Raw genomic sequence first — 26,673 nt, forward strand, 5'->3', positions numbered from 1 at the left:
ACACACACACACACACACACACACACACACACACACACACACACACACACACACACACACACGAGGACGGGAGGGAGATTTGACAAACTAGACAACGGATCGGTTAACTTTATTAGAAATCTCCGTATATGATAACTGTAGTAAAGTCCAGAAATATGTTTATTTCCTGAACTTCTACATCAAAATAGAATAAAAACGTAAAAGACAAGTTACTAGTCAATAATAAAATAAATTTTATAACTAAAGACTTTCTATAAATAATGTAATCCACAAAAAAAGTAGCACCTTTAACTGTATGCAAATTCAAATGGTTGAAATGGCTCTGAGCACTATGGGACTTAACAGCCATGGTCACCAGTCCCCTAGAACTCAGAACTACTTAAACCTAACTAACCTAAGGACATCACACAACACCCAGTCGTCACGAGGCAGACAAAATCCCTGACCCCGCCGGGAATCGAACCCGGGCGCGGGAAGCGAGATATGCAAATTCTTTGTGAAACTATACTGTTGTAATATCTCTAAACATGTTTTGATTACAAAAAGAAACAGTTTACGTGATGACTTGCGAGTGTGTGATATTGTGTGTAATAGAAGAGACACACAAACAATACTTGTAAAAGGACAGACAAAAATACTATTCCGAATATTAGCATATAGAAAACATCCCCAGATTTATTTTGTCCGATTTTCCGACTGCAGTACGACCTCAAAAAGACAACTACAGTGCAATACAGGTAAAAAATCACATTCAGGCACCACAAAAATATTTACCTAAACAAAAGCACTTGAAATTGAAAATAAATTCTCGTAACGTGTGGTGCTAAGCATGAAAAAATACGTAATTGGTGCAATTTTTCCGTTATTTAAATCATGAATCACACAGTTGCAGGCTTTCGAAAGAAGTCGATTATGATGACCGAAATTAAGTTCAAAATCAGTACCTCCTAAAGCTTGCGAATCTAGGTAAACTACCAAGAAATTTTTTGTGAAATACTGAATGCTCGTGTTTTTATTGGTAGTTTTAAAAATATTGTAAACCGCTGAGCAACAATATGCCCTTACAAATAATCTACTATAGCGTGCTATCTGTCGAATGACGCCCTTGGCACCACTCGAATAGGTAGTTCGTGTCACAAACAAAATGTTTGCAGCAAATAAAAAAACAAGTTACAGGCGTGCGCCTATCTGCGGTTCGGCAAAGCGCAGTCGTAGCAGGCGCAAAAACTAATTAAGTCATCCATGGCGAGGGATGTCCCGTTCGAGTGCTTCAAACAATTGTATGCATCGTATCGCTGACTCGTTTATATATTTCGTTTCAGATACTGTTATTCCGGAACAGAGCATCAAGTTCCACGTGCACTCGATTTCGGGAGCACCGCAGTTATCCGTGCACGGTACTCTACAAAAACCTTCAAACATCATGGTCGTGCTATCTGCTCTTCATGTATTCGACTGTTTAACAGTATAACTGGTGGGAAAAAAAACAGAGAAGACTTCGCCGTGTCATAACAGTCGCTTAAACCAGCTTCAGTCTTCGAATTCTACTTCGTAATTGTGTACGGCGGTGTTTTAAGTTTCGTGGAAGAAGTTTTTTTGCTGCTACATTAAGTGTTCATCGCGTGCTCTCGAAGGCTACAAACGCTAATGCGCTGCGCTTGACACTTGAGGCAGCACCTCCACATCAATTAAGTGGAATCTGGTACTTTTATTGGTACTTCTTTTTACTGGTGCACTCTCCAGCGGCGTGTGGCAAACGACTGACTACGTCTACGCACACGTCCTAATGTTTCCTAGTGACCCTTCTGAAACAAACAGGGTTTCCCATTTTAATCCTTACGGAAGAATATCTCAACATTCAATCTATGAGAATGTTGTAGTTTTAAAAGTGTGAACGAAGAGGGTCAAAAAATCATCATTTTAGTTTCATCCATGATGACGCTTCATTTGTTTCAGTGATATTCATTTACCGAGTGGGGTGACGTAGTGATTAGCACACTGGACTCGAATTTTAGTGGTTGACGTTCCAAATCCACGTCAGGCCATTTCGACTTAGGTCTTCAGTGATTTTCCTAAGTCGCTGTAGGCAAATGTCAGGACCGTTCCTTTGAAAGGGTACGGTCGATTTCCACCCCTATCCTTGAACATTTCAGAATTTGTGCCACGTCTCCAGTGATCTCGTTGTTCAAGGGACGTTATTCCGGTAATATCCCTGCCTTCCTTTTCTCACGTTTATTTCATACTACTAACGATCCCGGCAATGATTCGCAATTGCCCCCCCTCTCGCTGTCCTCCTTCTCCCTCTTTACACTCTGTCCGTCTCCTCTTTCGTCCCTTTAGGTCCGTTCCTCCACCCCCTCTTGCCCCCCCCCCCCCTCTCTGATCATTTCCTCTCATCCCCTCTTGCTGACCTTGAACCTTGTGTATCGTTGTAGCCAACGAAACCTTCGATTGGGCATTGAAATCGTTTAAAATAAATTGGTAAGTCGGTTAGGATAATTTGTATACAGCTTATGAGAGACCTCTCTTATTACTGGATCTCCGAGTTAGTATCTTGACTCACTGTATTTTTCAGTTTTAATCTGCATACAGGTAGGATTATAAAGTTTCGGACTACACAGATTCCGTAATAGCATTCTAAGAGCAAGCCGATAATCCTTATATACAACTTTCCTGTTTCTGTAAAACCAACTAACAAGGAAGACAACAAAACAGCACGTAATTCGGTATGCAACTTTCGTTCAAAATTATATATATATATATATATGAGAGAAACAGTTTTCTGAATGATTCAAGTGCCACAGAATCACACATTTACAGAAACAGCACTGCACACATTTTCTTTCTCGCAGTCGGATTTATGTGACATCTGTATATTATTGTTTAAAAAATGTATAGTCAACTTCCGTCAGAATATATTATATAGTTAAAATATATATAGCCTATGTCCATCCGAACGTTTATTAGACATCGTGTAAAAATATGAAGTTAATTGGTCACGAATTTTTCCAGTCTTTTGGTAACAATGATAAACGTCAACTTGTCTTTATACTATAGATTTTAAATATATATTTCTATACCACATATGTTAAAAATATATAATTTACAATTTATACACTAGTTAATTACAATTATAAGGTCTCTAATGGTATGTCAAACACAAAATTACTACTAAATGTCCTGTTTTACATCCTATACTGGCAATAGCAGACTGGCGGGAACCGCGAATTATTAAATTTTACCAGGGTTTAGTAAGCTAGGGTTAGCCTGCCCGGTTAGCTATGCGGTCTAGCGCATTGCTTTTCGGGCGGGAAGGCGTACCGGTCCCCGGCACGAATCCGCCCGTCGGATTAGTGTCGAGATCCGGTGTGCCGGCCAGTCTGTAGATGGTTTTTAAGGCGGTTTTCCATCTGCCTCGGCGAATGCGGACTGGTTCCCCTTATTCCGCTTCCGTTACATTATGTCGGCGATTGCTGCGCAAACACTTCGTCCACGTACGTGTACACCATAATTACTCTACCACACTAACATTGGGGTTACACTCGTCTGATGTTAGACGTTTCCGGGGGGTCCACTGGGGCCGAACTGCACAATAACCCTGGGTTCTGTCTGAAGTGGCGGTGGAGTAAGTGGACTACTATATTCTGTTGTGGGGTTGTGAACTACTGAGGGCTAAGATGGGGACGAAGCCCCTCTGTCGTTTCTAGGTCCCCAGTTCCATACAGTACAATACAAGCTAGGGTTATTGACATCCCAAAGATGGACTCTTATGACAACTTCACATGGTTCTATGAACGTTCTGTGCAATGAACACCAAATAGGGGGTCGGGGGCAGACCACGTAGAACACCAGAGGCATTAAATTCGCCATCTTAACATTTCTCTATTTCTTATTAATCCAGTGGCGAAAACTTTTTTTCGGCTTACGGGGCATGTAACCCTCATTTTATCACTCCATCTTCGTCTATATGATTACTCTGAGATTCACAATTGAGAGACTTGCACAGGGTTCATCGAGCCACCTTCAAGCTATTTCTCTACAATACCGCTCTCGAAAGGAGCACAGCAAGAACGAGCAGGTAAATCTTCATGTGCGAGCTCTGATTTCTCTTATTTGATCATGATCATCATTTCTCTCTACTTAAGTGGGTGAGAACAGAATATTTTCGCAATCGTAGAAGAAAGATGGTGGTTGGAATTTCACGAGAAGATCCTGCCGCAACGAAATACGCCTTTGTTTTAATGATTGTCACCCTAATAGACATACCATGTCCGTGGCACATTATCCCATATTGCGCGACAATACGAAACGAGCTGCCCTTCTTTGAACTTTTTCTAAGTCTTCCATCAGTGCCATCCGATTATTTAGAGTCAATTGTCACTTATGGCACCGTAGAGATATTTTGACCAAATCATTTTGCAATTGGTTTTGGTCATCTGATGTCTATAAAAGACGGTAAAAGACAGCATCATCTACAAACGTCTCGGAAAGAACCATCTATGTAGTCTATTTAATTGCCAGGGTAGGTGCCTCAAATGAGATGACCGTACACATTGGTACAAAGATTTTCAAACGGTGCCAAAATTGTAGGAGGGCTTTTCCTAGAGAAGGTTAGGTTTAAGTTGTTATTTGACTCTGCGCCACAATGGAGAGGCGCACCTTATTAGAAGAAGGGGGCTGACGCGCAGCTCGAGCGCGATCGGGCCTAGTGTAGTGCGTGTGTGGAAGGGCCGGCTTGGGCGCTGGGTAGCAGTGCATAATTGCGGCAGCCGGCGCGCCTGAAGACACCGCCGCTGCCGCCCCCAACTTGGCCGCCGCTTTGATGTTTCCATAAACTCGAGATATAAGGCGGAGCTCGGCGGGCGCGTCTGCACCACTTCAGACGGATTACTACACCTAACAACGTCACGATAAAGCGCTTTTGAAGTTCGCCGGAGTGGCGGAGAAATCCTTTCTGCTAGAGAAACGCTTTTCATTTATAATCGGGATGTTACTGCAACACCCGAGGGCGTAAACACATTTCTACCGCTCACAAAAATGGATTACGGCCTGCAGTAGGCACAATAAACGTACTGATATCGCAGCTTTAAGCACTGCGCGTTCAGTTTTAACGTGCACTCCGCGGGTAGTTCGGCCCGAATTACCTGGTGTTACGTCACCGCAGGATCACGCCGATGCAACTCTTAATGGGACGCCGTGGGCAATGGACACCGGACCACCGAATAACACCATCTTTTCTGCTCCACCGTCGCTAGTACAGTATACTGCTCGGCATGAACTTCTGCTGCCGTGCCTTGGCGCCCTGTTACAAGAATTATATCACGTGTTCCGCATTTTGTACGACTCTAAGTCTGAAATTTCTCTTCGTTAACTACATACCTGTGACGCAATGCAGATTGGGGTTGTGGTGGACGCGGATACCGGATCTCTGGTGCGTTGCTTTGAAACACCGCGTTATTATAGACAATTGGAAAAACGATCAGTCCTATTTTAATAACAATGCTAAGAGAAACGAGCAACAAACACTTGGCGTAAAAATTCGTACAGCATTACTGAGCCAATAATGTACCGGTTACAATGTGGTGTGGCCTATTAGATGGTATGCGTGTGCATGCAGTGTCCACCACTTGCCTCAAAATGGTCGTCGTCGAATATTAGCTGTATTACAGAATGGCATCATTCCTAGTCTGGAAGCTTTTACAAATTGCAGTATTAGTGTCATACAATGCCCCATTTGCTTTAAAAGATTAAAAATGGGAAGGGACACAACAAACTTGTGACATAATGTACGGAGAAAATTTAAAATTGAGCAGTTCATTCATAGTTTCCGGTAAAAATACACTCCTGGAAATTGAAATAAGAACACCGTGAATTCATTGTCCCAGGAAGGGGAAACTTTATTGACACATTACTGGGGTCAGATACATCACATGATCACACTGACAGTACCACAGGCACATAGACACAGGCAACAGAGCATGCACAATGTCGGCACTATTACAGTGTATATCCACCTTTCGCGGAAGACGGCCTAACGGTGTGCGGGACCGTAGCCCAGCTTCATGGAGACGGTTCCGAATGGTCCTCGCCGATACCCCAGGAGCAACAGTGTCCCTAATTTGCTGGGAAGTGGCGGTGCGGTCCCCTACGGCACTGCGTAGGATCCTACGGTCTTGGCGTGCATCCGTGCGTCACTGCGGTCCGGTGCCAGGTCGACGGGCACGTGCACCTTCCGCCGACCACTGGCGACAACATCGATGTACTGTGGAGACCTCGCGCCCCACGTGTTGAGCAATTCGGCGGTACGTCCACCCGGCCTCCCGCATGCCCACTATATGCCCTCGCTCAAAGTCCGTCAACTGCACATACGGTTCACGTCCACGCTGTCGCGGCATGCTACCAGTGTTAAAGACTGCGATGGAGCTCCGTATGCCACGGCAAACTGGCTGACACTGACGGCGGCGGTGCACAAATGCTGCGCAGCTAGCGCCATTCGACGGCCAACACCGCGGTTCCTGGTATGTCCGCTGTGCCGTGCGTGTGATCATTGCTTGTACAGCCCTCTCGCAGTGTCCGGAGCAAGTCTGGTGGGTCTGACACACCGGTGTCAATGTGTTCTTTTTTCCATTTCCAGGAGTGTAGAAAGCAGCTGATCTGCTTCCTGTGGGTGCGTAACATGATACGGAAATATTAATACGCAAAATACAGCCCTTCAACCTCAGTTTCCACTATTTTAGCATTAACATTATCCAAATACGGGATGATCCCCGATTACAATACGATTTTTGAGCAGGTTTTTAAAAAAATTGTCAATAGAAGAATACTGCTCACTGTCTGTACGTAGGTTGGAACTTAAATAGTGGCAACACTGCTGTGGAGACACTATGCAATGCACTCTACTACTGTCACTGATAGCACACGTTGTTGACATACATACCTTACCTCAGAGCAACTGGCGTGGGCACAATCGAGGGAAACAGTCACTTGTGAGTGAGCGGTCTAACGTAACGGTGGCACTATGTTTTCGAAACAGGAACAACGGAGTTGGATTAAAATTGAATGTGCCAGAGGTCGTATAGCACGACAGTGTCATCGAGGTCTTCAAGAAGCGTGCGGGGAATCGGTATTGCCGTTCAGAACAGCGGCACGTTGGGTAAAAGCCTTCAATGAAGGTCGGCAAACTGTTTCAGACCTGCATCGAGCAGGTTGTTCTAGCGTCTCTGAAGAAGTGTATGCTGTTGCCGCGTTAGTGGACAGTGATCGACGCCATACGATTCGTGAGCTCGCGCACGAAACTGGATTAGCGCATACGACTGTGCTCCTCAACCTGAAGGAACGCCTCGGCATGCGAAAAGTTTCATCACGGTGGGTTCCGCATGACTTGACGGAGATGCAGAAATTGATGCTTTACGACGCTGCTCCCATCATTTTGCACGACAATGCGCGGACACATTCAGGGCAAGCTGTGGCTGCTCTGTTCGGTCGATGGGACTGGGAAGTACTGTACCATCCACCATACTCCCCGGACTTAAGTACTTGTGACTTTGATTCCGAAGATGAAGGAACACATCGTGGCATTCGCTTCAGAACTGTGAGTTGAGCGAGGATATTCGGCGCGTGGGAAACGCGGCCGGGGACGGGCAGAGACAGTTCTGGCATGGACACCAAAGGGTACAGTGCCGGTGCAGACGCAAAAGTGGACAGTTCGGCTGGAGGCACCAAAAGGTACAGTTCGGACTGAGACGCGAAAGCGGACAGTCGGTCTTCAGGTAACTAGGAAGTGAAACAACTTAGAAAATCTCGCGTTGTGTGGTATCAGGGGACTTAGTCTCTGAGCGGTAAGCAGCCGCGCGCCTGATGTGAACTCTAACTTTTCGCGTAGACAACTTTTATTTCGTGATGAGATTGTGAATGATCGAGCTCTGTCAAATGGATGTGCGCTGGAGAGTAACAGTAAATCTAAATACGATCATTTTCACTATTAGTTTGCTTTACGAATAAACATTATTCTAACCAAATCGCAACTGTGTGGCCTGCATTATTTATGGGTCACTAATTTAGTGTCCGATATTATTATTACTGTTATTACATGTTATATTAACTTTGTATTTAGCAAAATTGCCATCAGCCAGACAATTTAACCACAGGATCACAGAGCCAAAACATTTCGACGAAAAGGAACGGCATGTGAGCCCATCTTTGAGATGTTAGCTCGCAATTCGAAGCAAAAAAATCAAGTAAACATGGGCTCTAAAAAGCATACCTTAAAAGTAACGAGGAATTCTTCATCTTCGACACTAGGAAACAAATCCCTGTGAGCTCCTTGCTTTCCATATTATGGGAGGAGGTAACCTAGGATGGACCAAAATGAGATAAAAATTGTTCAGTAAACAGGAGCTCCAAAATGCATGTGCACGTATTTATTACATATATTACACAGTAACGAAGATGAACAAGAGATCATACACTAAAGAGCCAAAGAAACTGTTACATCTGCCTAATATCGTATAGGGCCCCGACGAGCACGCAGAAGTGTCGGGCAACACGACGTGCCATGGACTCGAATAATGTCTGAAGTAGTGCTGGAGGGAACTGGCACCATGAATCCTGCATGGCTGTCCGTAAACCCGGAAGAGTGCGAAGGGGTGGAGATCCCTTATGAGCAGCACGTTGCAAGGCATCCCAGCTATGCTCAATAATGTTCATGTCTTGGGAATTTGGTGGCCAGCGGAAGTGTTTAAACTCAGAAGAGTGTTCGTGAAGCCACTCTGTAGTAATTCTGGACGTGTGGGATGTCGGATTGTCCTCCTGGAATTGCCCAAGTCCGTGGGAATGCACAATGGACATGAATGGTTGCAAGTGACCTGACAGGATGATTATGTACGTGTCACCTGTGAGAGTCGTACCTATACGGATCAGGGGTCCCATACCACTCCAACTCCACACGCCCCACACCACTACAGAGCCTCCACCAGCTTGAACAGTCCCCTGCTGACATTCAGGGTCCATGGATTCATGAGGTTGTCTCCATACCCGTACACATCCATCCGCTAGATACAATCTGAAACGAGACTCGTCCGACCAGGCAACATGTTTGCAGTCAACAACAGTAGAAAATCGGTGTTGACGGGCCCAGGCGAGGCGTAAAGCTATGTGTACTGAGTTATTAAGGGAACACGAGGGGGACTTCGGCTCCGAAACCCCAAATCGATGATGTTTAGTTGAATGGTTCGACACTGACACTTGTTGATGGCCCAGCGTTGTTTCTGGAGCAATTTGGGGAAGGGTTGCACTTCTGTCACGTTGAACAATTCTCTTCAGTCGTCGTTGGTCCCGTTCTTGCAGATATTCACGGTACACTCGTCAAATGGTGGTACATGAAAATCCCCACTTCATCGCTACCTCGGAGATGAGTTTCCCATCGCTCGTGCACCGACTATAACACCACGTTCAAACTAACTTAAATTTGGTTAACCTGCCATTGTAGCAGCAGTAACCGATCTAATAAGTGCGCCAGACACCTGTTGTATTATATAAGCGTTTTCGATCGCAGCGCCGTATTATGCCTGTTTACATATCTCTGTATTTCAATATGTATGCCTATACCAGCTTCTTTGGCGCCCCAGTGTATCTCTTAAGGCATGCATCACTAACAATCGCAGAGTAATTTTATTATTACTGTTTATCGATGAAGCTGCTCACGACAATATCACAACTCGTATTATAGTTTCACGTTAAGGTATCAACACTTAGTCAATCGGCTAATCGCGAAATGTACACAGTTATATTTCATCCTAATGGTTTGAGACCACTGTGGCCGTTTTCGTGAACATCGCCGAATGAAAAGCTACAACCAGCCCACTGTTTGATATATTTTCTGTTTCGCATTAATTATTTTCCGGCATGAGCCTATTGTGATACGACAGTGCGATTTCTTATTCATGATTTTCTTTATATAGAGTCTTTAAATTTCACTTACTTCAGGAAAGATTTTTCTTAATACATGTCAATATATGGGGCCGTATACGTTATGCGGTGCACGTTGAACATGAGCTTGACTAAAGACAAGCTCTGGGCCTCTAGAGTTTACATCTCACGTTACGTCAGCTAGTGATTTGATTGGTAGTACCAAAGAACAAGATGGTACAATAATGATGTATATTGATTTAAATATTCATTATCTTAGCCTAGATGGTAATGGACGTTATACTGAGTCGTTATACTGAGCGATGTGAGCTGCAAAAGTTAATTTAAGATTTTTAGCCAGTTTGCATGTATGTGGTCTATGTCTAATGTTGAAACTTCTACCAGTTTCTCCAACATACAATTTAAGGCATACACAGAAATTATATTTCTAGATGCATACGTTATTGTGTCATTTTCAAGATTTAAATTATTAATTAATGATCTGTCATGTTATTATTTATGGAGAAACTAATTTGGTGATTCTTAACACGGAATAAATTTGCAGTTTCATATGACACACCACCAATCAGTGGTACGTAGACACATAGCAGTGGTGTGTGTGTGTGTGTGTGTGTGTGTGTGTGTGTGTGTGTGTGTGTGTGTGTGTGTGTGTGTGTACGTAGCGGGGGAGGGGTGGCGGGGCCAACTGTGTTTAAGCGCTGTTTATTGCAGTTATTTTTGTTATTGTTTCTGTTTTTAATCCTGTTGTGAAGTTTACTGATCGTTGCAGATGTATAAATATTATTGTGAGCTCTCAGTTTAATTGTGTTAAGTTCTCATTGTTTTTCTTCGGCAACTAATGGAATATTTTCCAATGTATTGAACATTGCCCTAAAGTAAGCAGTTTTGTGGTATTCGCCGTGACATGAAATCCTACTGATTCTGACATTCGTTGTAGTGGGTTTTCTGTATATTTGAAATTTATGTTTGCCTTTGTGTCTAGTAACCTTTAAATTACGGAAATTTACCGCATTATCAGTATGTTCCACAATGAATTTTATATTATTGTTCAGCTTGTTAAGTTCTTTTGCAAAATAACGTATCCCCTTCTGTTTCATCAAACAAGATAATCGTATCCGCCACATATCGTACACAAAATTTAATTTATTTGGTTATTAGTGCAATGAATTCGAAAAACTAATGTTTTTAAATGATTTATGTTGATTTTGGCCAGCAGACTATCTATGCAACTGCCCACTGATAATCATTCTTCTTGAATAGAAACTGTAATTTCGAATGAAACGGTTGTGCGATAGCACCAAATTTAGTATTTCGACAAATTCATGTGTGTCTGCCAGGCACAGATTTTTATATTTAAGCAGATTATTTTTAATTAATGAAATTATTTTGTTTATCGGTGTATTTTTGGACAAGTTAACTATATCGAAAGACGCAAGTTATAATTGTATTATATATAATTATTCCTCCCAAGTGTCCGATCAAACGAGGTGTGGCGGTGGTTACGACACTAGAAACTGTTTCACGTCCTGGATTAAGGTACCCCACCAGCTAGCCTGATTCGGCTTTCCCGAAGTTCCACTAAACCACCAGCATATATATCGTGTAGTTCCACATTATAGGCCGGGTGCGGTGGTCTCGCAGTTCTAGGCGCCCAGTCCGGAACCGTGCGACTGCTACGGTTGCAGGTTCGAATCCTGCCTCGGGCATGGATGTGTGTGATGTCCTTAGGTTAGTTAGGTTTAAGTAGTTCTAAGTTCTAGGGGACTGATGACCACAGCAGTTGAGACCCATAGTGCTCAGAGCCATTTGAACCATTTCCACATTATACTTCTAGGCTCAATTCGCTTTGCCGGCCTATAAATGTTGCAGATTCTGCAAGGTTAGTACCCCTTTGCCCCCCCCCCCTCCCCATCCACACACACACACATACACACACACACACACACACACACACACACACACACACACACACACACACACACACACACGTCGATTCACAAGCTTTTGCCAGTTTTTAGGAAAAAAAGTAAATGAAATCGAGCATTGTTATTAATATTATAAATATATCAAACCTGATCACGTAGTTAAAGGATTCTGGAATGTTTGAGTTAGGAATGCTCTGCAGGCGAACAGAGCAGTGCAGAATGCGTTGTGGGCACACAGGCCGGGTCAGGCAGAGGCGGCCATGCAGGGACTAACGCGCTCATGCGGGTCCGGCTCCCTCCTCACACATCAAACGCGAGCCGACAGCTCGCAAAACAAGCGCAGGTGCTCCGCAACTTGCCGCTTCGCACGTCAGCCTGCTACGGCAAGTTCGCTTCTACAGGCGGGCTAGATTTATAGCGCCACCTGGACGCCAACACTCACAGAAAGAGCTTCAGGTGTGGCTTTGAGACTCTAGATACAGCCAGCGACGGTCCAGTTTAAAAGCTGCATACAACGAGAATCATACAGCCAACAAATTTCACGTCAAACGTTTATTCAGACCGTTACCTAGGTTACGGATATAAACCGGTCTTCCTCAGAAGCAATAATAACACCTAGATATATGACATATTACAACCAGTACATGGAAGTCTTTTGTGAAGCAAAAGAAGCATCAAAAATTTCATACATTGGAAATATAAAATAAACTTACGTGTTACATATTATGTGAAAACAGAAACGAAACTATGTAGCTTAGTCAACAATAAAATGATTCATAAAGATTCTATGGCAAAGCCGTAAGGCCTAGCCACGAGTAAAATGAAACATATAAAGTCTGAGGCAGACGTGCACCATACACACGACGAGACAATTAGCAGGGCAGAAAGAACAAGTCGGCATGAAACTTACGCCCAGGCGACTCTCACATGAGATTGCGTGCTGCCATATTCAAGATTGTAAAGTTTAAAAGCTGAGTAATGGCTAACAATGTAAGTTACATCCTTACACTTATCGCAAACGACGGTGTTTTCGATAAACCGCTATTCCAAGGAAAAACTCTCAAACAAATGGTCCAAACTTAGGTTACAAAAAAAATGGCTCTGAGCACTATGGGACTTAACATCTATGGTCATTAGTCCCCTAGAACTTAGAAATAGTTAAACCTAACTAACCTAAGGACATCACACAACACCCAGCCATCACGAGGCAGAGAAAATCCCTGACCCCGCCGGGAATCGAACCCGGGAACCCGGGCGTGGGAAGCGAGAACGCTACTGCACGACCACGACTTGAGGGCCTTAGGTTACAGTTCAGTGTTCCATTGATATGAAGATCATTAGTAACCAAATAGGAAATGAATTTAGCAGCCATGGGACAGGTTACTGAACAGTCTTCATAGAAAAACCATCTCGATATTCATCAGAAATGATCCGAAAATATCTGTTCAGGATCATCCAGTGTGTATTTGATCGACATTCCTCCTGTTCGCTAGACCTTGTTCTCAATCACAGCGCCATCCATACAAATCGCTCAGCCCTTGGAAAGGTTCCATGCTCGTGGAGGAATGGGAACGGGTAGAATATTAATAAATTGTGCACGTCAGATAAAATAGTTTTGGGAGCTTCTCCCAACACAATGAAGGGGTACTAAAGCGAAGCGATTAAAAATTTTTGTGTGTAACAATGGGCGGTAATAAGAAACAGAATGATCACGGAATTTCAGTTGGTTAACTAAGCTCGTTGTAGACTAAAATTGAACGTTGGACGACCAGAAAACCAGCGTTGACCAATTAATCAAATATACTGGAATACTTATAAGTTAAAAGTTTATTCATTGCGTTCACAGGATCCAGATGGCTACAGATCACGGCACCCGTGTGTGTCTTGACTACCACAAGGGTCTTCTGACAGTTCCACTTGATTGATTAATAAAGGTTTATCCCTTTTGGATATCGGATAACATATGCGAGAGAATTTATTTTGACGAGGAACCCTGTGTTTGCCTTGCTGCAGGAGAGATCCCATCAGGTGTGTGAAGTGATTTAGTAGAACTTCGGAAAACTCGAATCAGGCTGGTCAGGGGGTATCTCAGTCCAGCATGTGAATTAGTTTCTATTGTCGTAACTGCCGACACAACTCGTTCGATAGGATATTTTGTCAGGAATAGTTATAAATAATATAATTCGCGTCTTCCGATACAGTTAACCTGTATACAAATATAGGCCTACAGATAATCAAAATAATTTCATTAATTTGAAATAGTCTACTTAAACGTAAAAGAAACCTCAGCTTGCCAGAAATATATGAATCTGGAGAAAGGTAAACGAACACAACAATCAACGGTTAGGTATTAGACCTGTTCAGACTGACCGACTGCTGCCTACAAGGCAGTATGAGGAGCTATTTACTCTGATGAGACAAAACATTATGACCACCTGCTTAATAGCTTGTTAGTCCGTCTATGGAACAAAACACATCACTCATTCTGCATATCAAGAGTCCGACAATTTGTTGATAGGTTTGTGGAGATATGTGGCATAAGGTGTCTACGCGCAGGTCATGTAATTCGCGCAAATAACGGGCCGCTGATTTGCGCATGCGGGGAACGCACCCAATACCAACCGAGATGGGTTCCATAGGATACACATCAGGCGAATGTGTTCAGCAAGACATCGTCAGTTCAGTATAATGCTCCTCGAACAACTGCAGCATGGTTATGGTTCCGGAACACCGACAATTATACTCGTATTGCTGAAAGATGGCTTCTCCTCCGGGCAAGACATCAACCATGAAGGGATACAGGTGGTTGGCAGCTGTCAGCGTGTCTTCGATTACTACCACAGGTCCCATGCAAGTGCAGAAGAATGTCTCCCATAGTATAATAATGCTGTCACCAGCATGAGTCCGTGGCGCACCGCAAGTTTCGAGCCGCCGTTCACCTCGATGATGACGTTTCTGGAACTGACCATCGACCTAGTGCAGCAAAAATGTGATTCCCCCGAGAAACCGGCACGTTGCTATTGGTCGACAGTCGAATCCCGATGATCCCATGGCCCCTGCAATCATAATTGACGATGTCATTGGGTCACCATGTAAACAAGTATGGATGGTCAGCTGAAAGGGCCAAGTTCAACAATGTAAGACGAAGGATGTGCTCCGAAAGACTTGTACGTTCGCCAGCATTGTGCTCTTTCTGCAGAGATGATAAAAATCGCCATCTATCCTACTTTACAGAGTAGACAAGTCTCCGAACACCACATACTCTAAGAGTCGTGGACGTCCAGCAATTTAGCTCCTAGTAAAACTTTTACTGTCCTTGTACCTCTTTCCGTATATGCTCACGACAGTAGAACATTCGACCAATTTTGCCGTTTTCGAGATACTCGTGCACAGGCTCCGCCTAATAACGATCTGTCATTTGTAGAAGTCTTTTTATCTCAGTGGATTTCCCCATTTGCAGCCCATATCTTTGCTAGCGTGATCCCCCGTTCGTGTCTGCTCCACTTACATACTTTTGCGGTGGGCAGTGGTCACAATGTTTTGGCTTATCAGTGTATGAGTGTATGATCGTGGCCCATGGGATCACCATGTCGTCAATCCCTCCAGCCGTTATTGCCAGTAGATACATCCTGCTGATGCCGTTGCTTCACTGTTCAAGCAGCTCCTCATTTGGCCTCACGAGGCTGGGTGGATCTCGTCACAGACCACCTGGCTACTTGAGAAGGTGTGGTGAATCGTTGCGTACCGAAGACAACGACACTAAACATTCGGTTACGGATGCGGTAAAGGAGAGACTACGGGCAGAATTAAAGCTGAAAGAGCCGGTCGTGAGTCGTGCCTAGATAGCTCACTAAGTGAGAGTATAGCTCGCGAAAGTCAGGTTTCGGGATCGGAGTCCCGACCCGGCGCAACAGTTTTAGTCTGCCAGGAAGTTTCAAAACAGTACACAATTCGCTGGAGAGTAAACGTCCGGAAACAATTTTGAGAGGTGCTTTGGTTTGGTGCTGACGTGATGTATAAAGAAATTTATTTCAATGTGCGTTTGTGATGGAATGAAGCTCTCATCGACAACACCAATCATTCGAGACGGAGCGACAGCTCAGTCGTAAGAGGGTAGGGAAGGCTCCCCGTTTCTGTTTCTCATTTTTTAGTTTTGAACTAGTACTAACAAGCAGCAGAAGAAACGTTGATTTACTGTACTCTCAGTTTATAAAGGATATTAAATTTGCTCATACCGAGTCATAGCGACAGAATAATGGTCTAGCGGGCACAGCGTATTTATAATTTAAGAACTCATGAATTGCCGATACTGGCGTTAGTAGGGGCTCAATAGACAGAAGACAGCCTAACTGGGAAAAAAATTAGTCTACTCCTAGGAAGAAGACCGATTTGTGTACGCGTATTCGTTAGCGGGTTACTTGCTTCTGGAATATGTGGACGAGAGCGTCTGAGTAATCTAACTCGGTGTTGTGCTGCTGTAAGCCGACGGCTAACTAGGCAGCTCGTAGTTGGCAGATGACATTAATACCGTGCTCGGTGCAGACCCCGCAGCTGGACTGGACGTACGAGTAAATAGCGTCCTTGAGCACACGCACGGAGAGGCCGGGCTGCTCATGTTCTCTGCCGACAGGCTGCGGAAGCTCGTCGGCTCCCATCTTTCCAGCGAGCCCTTTGTGTTGTCTGAGTGGCCACGATCACCGTAATCCATCCTTTAGGCACGTCTGTAATTCCTCGTCCATTACCTGAGGTAGCTTAAAACTGGACGCTATGAGATCAGAAATGCAGCTCGTTTTAGCCTGGCGTTAAATGCAGAGGGCGGATCGCTCCGCCGCTGTAACGCAGACTGAACGCCCATAGCTGCCGAGAAGACAAAAGAAACGGAACGGTTTATCCCTGATGGCATGAGAAGGCCGCATTGAAGAAAAACTACAACCAGTCACCCTAACCAGATAGACCTAAGCCCGAAACTAGTTGTGCTGAAAAGGAGTATTCACTCAGATGTTTGGCTGTTGTAGTTTGTCCTTCGGTGATAAAAAAAAATGAAAACTATCAGCGTTCTAAGGATCTCTCTGCGACTATTCGCCAGTATGAAGCGCAAGATGAACTGATGTTCATTGGCGTACCACTGATGCAATTTTCCACTGTATGAATACACGTTTCTTGCCACATTTGCATCATAGCTAAATGGTCCGTAGAAGCTGGAATGCATATAAACACTGAGCTAAGCCGCAGACGCGAACGGATGTATTCACTTACCGCTGCGATGAAGCCCGCCTGCACGTGGTGTCTCAGTTGGTTTCAATGGAACAGCTGTAAACGAAGACGATCAAAACGTTAGAAACCATCAGCTAGCTTTTATGCATACCAATGACAGTGTCAAAGAATTTCAAATTGGAAAATGATGCACGCATTTATGTTAATAAGATAGAAACACTTTGTGAAATACAGTTTTAATGCTGTAGTTGGCTTTACCTATTACTTACTTTTCGAGTGTACGTTGCCATTGTGCGTTGTTGCAGCCTTCAGTCCGACGACTGATTTTGCTACAAATCTCCATACTAGTCAATAGGTTTGTTTATAAACAATTCATCTGCTACCAGTCACGATTTTCTTTATTTTATTTTTCGCACGACGCGTTTCGGGAAATGATTCCCATTTTCAAGTACGTTTTCTGTGTTTGTTATGTCAGTCCTATGTGATGTTGTCGATGTGTGAGATTCTGCTTCATTTCGTTGACTTTAAGTTTCCTTGTCTGTAAAACTGTTTTGTTGGTGTAAAATATTTTCTATGTTTAAAAGTGTACAAGAAGTTGTGTGTGTGTGTGTGTGTGTGTGTGTGTGTGTGTGTGTGTGTGACTACAAATGGACCATAAGGAAACTTAGTCAACGAAATGAAGCAGAATCTCACACATCGACAACATCACATAGGAATGACATAAAAAATAAAAAAAACTCACTTGAAAATGGGAATCATTTCCAGAAAAGCGCCGTGCGAAAAATAAAATAAAGAAAATCGTGACTGGTAGCAGAAGAGTTATTTATAAACAAACCTATTATTTTCAAAGTTGCAGGCTTTCAGAACCATTTATAATGGATTAAATCAGACTCCATACTAGTCTATCCTGAGTAACTCTCTCCGCCACAGCATAACTAGAGCAGCCCACATCAATCTTAACCAAGTTATGTATTCAAGTTTCGGTCTACCACTACAATTTTTAGCTCCCACGCTTCCCTCCATTACAAGACTGACGATTCTTTCATGTCTCAGAATATGTCCTATCAAACGATCCCTTCTTCTGGTCCTTTTGTGCTATAAATTGCTTTAATACAAGAAAACACCTTGACAAGCAATGATTGTGGAAATATTTTTAGATGTGAAAACTGGACTCCTTACTGACAAGTCGCCATCACAGTAGTATGGCCGTGGAGTTATTGGCCATCATCTTGCAGGTAAAGAAGCAGTAACAGCAGAATGCGTCCGTCAGAAGAGCTCAGTCACTTCGAACGTGGATGTCAGCTGACTAACAAATCCATTGCGGTCATTTAAACCCTTCTAAAGCCGCCCAACTAACTGTGAGTAGTGTGGTTTTGATGTGGAAACTCGGTGGAACAACTGCAGCTAACCCAAGACGAGGCACATCTCATGCACTGATGAACATGGGCCGTCGAGCATTGTGGAGACTCATAAAAATCGCATGCAGTCAGCGGAAGGAGTAACTCGTGAGATTTAAACTGTCATCGGCGTCCAAGTATAACAGTGACTGTGCGTAGGGAGTTGAAAGGAATGAGGCACGATGGTTGAGCAGCTACACATAAGCCGTACATTTCTGTGGTTAGTGGCAAGCGACGCTTGAAGTGGTGGATGACTGTGAATAAGTGATTAGGAATGGTGAATCACGCTATTCCCTTTGGCAATCCTATGAAAGTGCCGGTTAAATAACAGCTTTGGAAATAGGGCTTCCTCATAGTCCTGATATGGTTTTTTTCCTTGGTCTGTTAGTCACCCGATAAGCTTTCTATTGAAAACCAATGGAACTTCACTGCCAAGTGCCCAGGGCGACTCCAGCCATAACCACCGCTCCGATCACTTAAAGCAGTTCGACAGACAAGAAGCAGATGCGGAACTACCTCTAGCCACTGCCACGCCAAGCAGAAGCTCTTGCTGCTTCTAGTGGCGTTTCGACCCACTAGTAACTCACTTACAGTGAAATTACTGTGTAGCAGTTAAAATAGAGTAAACTATAACTTGCACCATAACATAACGGCGTAATAAAGTTTGTTCTCTTATCTCCAGTATCTCCGGCTGTCGTGACTTTCAGAAAAAAACCAATGAACATCATGAGGAAATTACGTCATTGTCTAGAACTTTTAGCGTGGTCAATTTCTTCGAGGTAAAATTATTCTCCAGGCCGTTCGATGGAATAACGAAAGTTGAAGTTTAACGAGACAGAACTAAGCGTCGAACATACTAATTTTATTAGTTACTGCTACCGCAAGAATAGAATTAAAAGGCATTCTCTGTGACTAAGAGGATTCGGACAGCTATTACTGTTCGTTCCTTAATATAAATGGCGTATCACTAGTAACAATTACCGTTTTTATATTATAATATAAATTATTATCCTTGAATAAAAGTGCCGTTTTCCCACGTCTCATTGCATATTTCTTTTAGTTGCCTTCTGTTCTATACATCGTTGCCATATATGCTCCAAGTTTTATCGAACTATGTTACTTATCAGTGACACATCGTGCGAAAGTTATTTTCATCCTTAAGTTTTGCACACGAGTATAAGAGATTCATATATGTCAATGAGACATCATCGTAACAATCTTCTTTTTCCTTTCTGCCTTCAGACATGATCCATACAATTAGCTTTCAAACAAATGAAAGTCAAATGTAGTATTTCACGAATTACGTTGTAGTGAACAGAATTTAGAGGACATACCACACGAAGCCCGATTCTGTGAGCTAAACATTTATATGAGACACAGGGTAATAGCAGAGTTAGAAGCCACCCATCTCCACTGGGTGATCCTAGTCATATAGCGACAGAGTTCACGAAGCAACGACGCTAGTTAAAGACCAAGGAAGTGGGCTAGTGACTCACTATTTCACTAAAACCTACAGCTTTCACTTCATTCGCCAATTACTACAAGCAATCTTGTAACCTGTTCTTGTATCAATGGTTTTTAGTCAGAGACATGAGCATAAAAATCTCTAGATTAACCTTTCTTACACCGACTTATGAACCTAAACCGCAATAGGGTAGCTGAGTAGGGTATCACACTTGTTTTTTCAGCAAGCTTTAGAGTTTGGCAGTCCCTAATACTTAACTTCTTGGGCCTACAGAAGTGGTGATTAGCTATTGTTCTTTCATGACGTTTCTAGTCCTATGACCTATACACATGAAACACCAATACACCCTCTCTGACGGGAAGCCCGTACTTTTTAAATCATTCAGTTAGCTATGTTAATTATTCAAACAGAGAAATACATCAATGAGCTGACTTTATCTCTACGCAGTCGGACTCATAGCGTAATGTCAGACAGAGCCCCGTTTATTTTCTCTCCCCGATGAAGCTGGGTACATACTGTATTTGTGTAGAAAATGGTGCACACGGTAAAATGTCATCTCTTTACCGGTTCTATTTTCGTTAGTGCAAAGACTCATGTCTAGCATCGATCAGAGTCTTAAGTCCTCTAGCTAAACGTAAGGTGTGACATTTATTATTCCACGCGGCCTAGCGATACTGAGGTGCAATCGGGCTTTCGCGACAAATGTATTACTTCCACGCATTTTAGTTCCACCAACGGCGGGCGCAAACAAAGCGATCACGATAAGCACGTGTCACGAGCAAAGCCACAAGCTCGCTACAGAAAATAGATGCTCGCCATTAAAATTGCGACACCATGAAGACAGCGTGTAATAAAAGTCAAATAGGCATGAAGTGCACTACATGCTTCAATATGCAGTTCATTAGTATCTCAGTGCAACTGCACAAAGCGCCTAGGTCTACCTCCACCTACATTCGGTATATAAGGGAAAACTAGGCAGCGGCTTTGTCATTCGGAAATTGGGTTTTGGTGATGTTTGTTCGTGAGAAGATCGTGTTATGCGTTGTGTAAAGAGGAGAAAAGTCTGCCATCACGTGTCGGGATTCGGCAGCGGCAGGATAGTGATCTATCGGAACTGCGGTTCGTCGCTACCTGATATTGCTGCTCGCTTTGGTCGGAATCCCACGACTGTCATGCGAATAGACAGGGCTGTCCCAGGAGGAATGGTCGGTATTCAGGAATATGACAGGAACTACCGTTCGAAGCAGAAAAGCCGAGTAAACATGGGCTCTAGAATGCGTAGGCAAGAGCTATGAGCACTTCATCGATACTGCGAAACAAATCTTTTCTGACTCAATGATATTCCCGTCATCTGACCGTACAAACTTCTTTATTTTATATTACTATCGTGGATTCGGCCTTACGTCGTTATCAAATAGGAGACTGAAAAAATATTTGTGCAAATGCATAGAAAGTTAGAAAGACCAAACCGTAAACATCATGCTATGCCAATGTCAGATTAAAAATGATCGAAATAATATTAGTTACATGTTGGATATAATAAAGACTTCTTTAAGTGAATTCATCGTCAAGATCTATTGGACTGGGTGTCGCAACGTGTAAATAAGTACAAAATGATAAAAATGTATGGCACACAGATAGCAAGCGTGTTTCGCACTGAGAGTAATTGAGCCGCAAAATAAACAACAGTATAATTGTTATATGTGCAGTGAACGTGGTCTAAAACATAGTAAAGCTTGTAGAAGTACTAGAATTGATAATATAATTACGATTGTTTTTCTCTCTAGTCTCTTGTAACTACCATTTTCCCTTTCTTTATGTAGTCTTTCTTACGTAATGGCGGAAAAATGCCTCAATATGTTTCAGGTAACATAAAATTGGATGCTATAAATAAAATTATTGTTTCTTAAGTAATTTAGGTTGATCTCACTGTAAGTGATATAAGAGATAAAACGTAAATAATTAAATACACTTTGTACATGCATCTACTATCGAGCCAAAAGTATTTTACCCATATTAATATAACTATAGACGATGCAGAAGTTGATTTGCTCTGAATTCCTCAACAAGCCATCTGCAAAATAATACTGGTACAATACGACCGATTTCACCTACCTAAATTTCTGAGCCGGAATCTCTAGCACTTTTTAAGCCGACTGATGCCATTGCTTTCGTGTATTTGAGAAACTCTCTAGTATAAAGCAAGAGGCCAGTGTGCGAAGTATGGCATCGATTTTAAGCTAGATACACTGGTGTTCGATTTTCAGACCTTTTATTCACACTGTGAAAATGGAGAACCAGCAAATTATTGAAACTATCCATATTTAACTGTCGAAAGCAGGTGGAGGGCGTCAAAATGTTTCCTCACTTTGTACCCAACTTCAGAGACTGCTGCAGGTAAAACGGTGATATCGCTTTGTTGAAATCAGTCCAGTGAAACTGAAAGGAAGTAAGGCTAACTCCAGACACTGGGGGATTTGTGAGAAAGAAATCGTAGCCGGTAATAGCTGGAAGTGAATTCTCCTGCGAATACAGAGGAGGGCGTCACTTTTTTTATGAACTACGTCAAAAACGTATGAGCGTATGTGCGTGGGACAAACATTAAGCAGAGTCGTTAGGAGCACGTATATCACTAAGTTTTGCATAGCCAAGTGTTAAACTCTCCTTTTCGCTTCTAATTTGTGAAAAGAGCGACATGAACGGATCCTTTAAATTTTAACGTGGACCCGCTGGACGTTGAAAGCGAAGAGGGGGAAAGGGTGGCGCTCTTGACAATAAATAATACACGCCTTATAGTAAAGGCGTCTAAAGTTTTTTAATAACAGAAAAATGTATGCAGGCGCCTACGCATCTAAACCCATAGCGTAGCAGGTACAAAGTTACTGGAACGTGGGCCCTTCAGTCGATCGCTGGTGGCTATTAATACCATTTTTCATAGAGATACTGAGACCACTTCGTATATAAAAGTTTCAAAGACGGATATGTCCTAGGTTATGAATAAGAGGTACTCGTATTTCCCTAACATCTACTACCTGCCAACTAATATCGGTGCCTGCATCGATGAAGTTACTGACCTTTCTCTCGGACCTTAAAGCTTTCCTGAATATACTATTTTTTCTACTGCTCTGTCGCAACTTTGAAAGAACGGAGTTTCTGATATCACTGTTACAATAGGAAATACTTTCGATTAGAGTGAGAGAATATAACCACCACTCATGCTTTGTTGTGAAGTGCTGCGTCTTGTGTGCAGGTCTGCAGGCGACTCTGGACACGTAGCTGTTGTCCCCAGAGGGGAACTGTTGTTATCTAGGTGGACACGGAGCCGTGCTAATTATCGGATTCGAGTCAACTCGGCTCGAAAGAACCCTTGCGGCCATGTTACTCTGTCAATTTCGTGCTGTCTTTCACGAGCAATTTTTCGAAATTACTTTCTCTAACAACTTTCTTATAAAGTTGCGCTCAAAACGTAGACTACTTCAGTCGCTCTTTCTGTCGTCTAATTTACGTCGTATGGAACTGATCAGTGAAGTTAATCCTTAATTTTACTCACGCGCTAAATAATAGTTGTAGGAATGTCAGCGTCCTTTATATTTCTGATACTATGAGAACTGGTTAGTGTACTCCAAGGTAACACAAAAATGATCAGCCGTTCACATACAAAAATTACTTTTTGCGGTATACATATAGCTTGCATTCTTGTCAAACAGCTGGCCACTGTGGCCGAGAGGTTCTAGGCGCTTAAGTCCGGAACCGCGCTGCTGCTACGGTCGCAGGTTCGAATCCTGCCTCTGGCTTGGATGTATGTGATGTCCTTAGGCTAGTTAGGTTTAAGTAGTTCTAAGTCTAGGGGACTGATGACCTCAGATGTTAAGTCTCATAGTGCTTAGAGCCATTTGAACCATTCTTGTCAAACATTGCTCTACACAAAATTTGTTATGTGATTACATTTATTTTTGTAGGTAAATCACGCTTGAGCAGCTATTGGAATCTACGAGAATGTTGCATCCTGAATCAGTATATGGCCAATATACATATCCACTTCCATTACTAAATTACTGAAAAAAATTCGCATGTCATAATTACTTTTCCGTAATGGCACACATTTCCTTAAATGCTCCAGGATCACGAAAATGACATTTTAAGCAGATATACAATTTTGATACTTTCAGATTTCTCGCTGTGCACATTTGGACAGATTTCAATACAGGGTACGGCCTCCATAAGTCACACCTAAATAAAAAAAGTCTAAACACTACAGCCTGCTACGAAATATAGAGAGTGTATTTTTTATCTTGCGTATGCGACCGATGCACCAATAATAATGGCACATGTCTTTACTCCAAGAGACACATAACATAGTTTTGGAGTGAAACATTGGACGTTGCTTCAAAATCTGGCGTCCTGGAGCTTTACGCTCTCTGTTCTCTTTGTGATGCCAAATACTTGTCACTAAAATATCGTCAGTGTCTAGGATTCCATCAAACTACACTCCTGGAAATTGAAATAAGAACACCGTGAATTCATTGTCCCAGGAAGGGAAAACTTTATTGACACATTCCTGGGGTCAGATACATCACATGATCACACTGACAGAACCACAGGCACATAGACACAGGCACATAGACACAGGCAACAGAGCATGCACAATGTCGGCACTAGTACAGTGTATATCCACCTTTCGCAGCAATGCAGGCTGCTATTCTCCCATGGAGACGATCGTAGAGATGCTGGATGTAGTCCTGTGGATCGGCTTGCCATGCCATTTCCACCTGGCGCCTCAGTTGGACCAGCGTTCGTGCTGGACGTGCAGATCGCGTGAGACGACGCTTCATCCAGTCCCAAACATGCTCAATGGGGGACAGATCCGGAGATCTTGCTGGTCAGGGTAGTTGACTTACACCTTCTAGAGCATGTTGGGTGGCACGGGATACATGCGGACGTGCATTGTCCTGTTGGAACAGCAAGTTACCTTGCCGGTCTAGGAATGGTAGAACGATGGGTTCGATGACGGTATGTATGTGCCGTGCACTATTCAGTGTCCCCTCGACGATCACCAGAGGTGTACGGCCAGTGTAGGAGATCGCTCCCCACACCATGATGCCGGGTGTTGGCCCTGTGTGCCTCGGTCGTATGCAGTCCTGATTGTGGCGCTCACCTGCACGGCGCCAAACACGCATACGACCATCATTGGCACCAAGGCAGAAGCGACTCTCATCGCTGAAGACGACACGTCTCCATTCGTCCCTCCATTCACGCCTGTCGCTACACCACTGGAGGTGGGCTGCACGATGTTGGGGCGTGAGCGGAAGACGGCCTAACGGTGTGCGGGACCGTAGCCCAGCTTCATGGAGACGGTTGCGAATGGTCCTCGCCGATACCCCAGGAGCAACAGTGTCCCTAATTTGCTGGGAAGTGGCGGTGCGGTCCCCTACGGCACTGCGTAGGATCCTACGGTCTTGGCGTGCATCCGTGCGTCGCTGCGGTCCGGTCCCAGGTCGACAGGCACGTGCACCTTCCGCCGACCACTGGCGACAACATCGATGTACTGTGGAGACCTCACGCCCCACGTGTTGAGCAATTCGGCGGTACGTGCACCCGGCCTCCCGCATGCCCACTATCCGCCCTCGCTCAAAGTCCGTCAACTGCACATACGGTTCACGTCCACGCTGTCGCGGCATGCTACCAGTGTTAAAGACTGCGATGGAGCTCCGTATGCCACGGCAAACTGGCTGACACTGACGGCGGCGGTGCACAAATGCTGCGCAGCTAGCGCCATTCGACGGCCAACACCGCGGTTTCTGGTGTGTCCGCTGTGCCGTGCGTGTGATCATTGCTTGTACAGCCCTCTCGCAGTGTCCGGAGCAAGTATGGTGGGTCTGACACATCGGTGTCAATGTGTTCTTTTTTCCATTTCCAGGAGTGTATTATTGGTACAAGCGTGTGCTCTAGCGACTTTTCCTATCAAGGTAGGCTGTAATGCATTGCTGAATTAAGCGGAGTGTCGAGTCAATAATGGTCTCGATCAATTCTTGAGGCACATGTTAAACTCCGTACACTGCCAAAGCAAGTTGTACCACCGTTCGCTACGGATGGTGAATGTTTTCTACCTGTTGTGTAGCACCCATGTTCGATGGAGCTGAAATGTAGGAATCTAATAGTTGCTGTAAAAGTTTCTTTCTGAGCTTCGCAAAAAGGCAGCAGTACGAGTACAGCAACAATTTTGTTCTAACGTACCATTTCCCATCAAAGTAACAATTACTTGTTTTCGAACTGTGCCAGCTAACTTTTCATCATACTCTCAGTAATCACAGATGTTTTCACGGACAGATTATTGCGTCCAGTACATAATACGATTCATCACAAAAGATCGTGTTACGTCATTCGTCGGTCCAGCTAGAGCCTTTCCCGTGATCGCAAGCTAGCGGCACCCCAAGAATTACCAGCAATTTATCACGTATAGTGTGATGTGCGCGTATCTGGAGCACCCCCCCGTGGTACCATTGCGCCAATTCTTTACTATGTCTTCGTGTGCGTGTGTGTTGCATTATATGGATTTGGGCCAACACTGCTATAGTATACATTGATAAACTTCTCTGACACTGAATAAGAACTCCCTCTCCCGTGAAAAGCACCATTTCTTGGCAACGTTCTAGTATTCATCTCAGATATGTTTTCATGAGCATTGACCCACCGAACGCCAGTTTAGCTATTATGAGTTTTGCTTCCGTTGGGTGAATTTTTAATG

At 43.7% G+C, this 26,673-nt stretch overlaps 1 protein-coding gene across 4 annotated transcripts in view; it reads right to left on the reverse strand.

Annotated features, from left to right (window-relative positions):
- LOC126297807 (protein O-linked-mannose beta-1,2-N-acetylglucosaminyltransferase 1-like) overlaps nucleotides 1-26,673 on the reverse strand; it is a 1,990,313-nt gene that overhangs the window by 1,274,795 nt on the left and 688,845 nt on the right. For all 4 annotated transcript variants that reach the window (XM_049989012.1, XM_049989016.1, XM_049989017.1 and 1 more), the window contains exon 6: nucleotides 17,109-17,162. The gene's annotated coding sequence lies outside the window, so the exon portion shown is untranslated. The remainder of the gene's footprint in view (nucleotides 1-17,108; nucleotides 17,163-26,673) is intronic.

This window comes from Schistocerca gregaria, chromosome X (genome assembly GCF_023897955.1).
Source record: "Schistocerca gregaria isolate iqSchGreg1 chromosome X, iqSchGreg1.2, whole genome shotgun sequence".
Classification (NCBI taxonomy): Eukaryota; Metazoa; Arthropoda; class Insecta; order Orthoptera; family Acrididae; genus Schistocerca; species Schistocerca gregaria.